Source organism: Cystoisospora suis, assembly GCF_002600585.1.
Source record: "Cystoisospora suis strain Wien I chromosome Unknown contig_2460, whole genome shotgun sequence".
In the NCBI taxonomy this organism is placed as follows: Eukaryota; Apicomplexa; class Conoidasida; order Eucoccidiorida; family Sarcocystidae; genus Cystoisospora; species Cystoisospora suis.
The window spans coordinates 10315-10778 of NW_027155259.1; the positions used below are offsets into that span (position 1 = coordinate 10315).

Sequence of the window (464 nt, forward strand, 5' to 3'; positions counted from 1 at the left end):
GAAAACGTCAAGTCTTTATGCCCTCTACGGCTACACACGTGCTCCAGTGGATGGTGCCCTAACTTTGCGAGTTACATGTAGTGCTGATTTTTTATCCATGAATTCGTGCATCCATGTGGTGAAGAGGAGGTAATACATGCGTTATAAAGAAGCTGACGTAAAAAGCGATTCAAGCTGTCTAGCACTGTGCGGCAAGAAGGATATTTCGTAAAGTATGCACGTGAAATGGGGAGGATACTGGCTATTTTTTGGTGTCAGTTCGCAGAGTTCGACGTCATCTGGTAAGAGGGGAAAGCTCCTGCGCTTTCACCGAGAGTCTTTTTTCCTTAGTTCAATCCATTCAGTGGGTGCGAAAAGTAACTATCGCCCAAGAGTTCTAGCAGGGTTGTCTTTTTCCCGAGTATCGGCGTTCTTCTCTACCCGAGCATCGACGCTGTTCTTTACCCGAGCATCGACGTTGTTCT

General features: G+C 46.6%; 1 protein-coding gene across 1 annotated transcript in view; it reads left to right on the forward strand.

Annotated features, from left to right (window-relative positions):
• CSUI_005106 (uncharacterized protein) overlaps positions 1-464 on the forward strand; it is a 14205-nt gene that overhangs the window by 3925 nt on the left and 9816 nt on the right. The gene's annotated exons all lie outside the window — the stretch shown is intronic.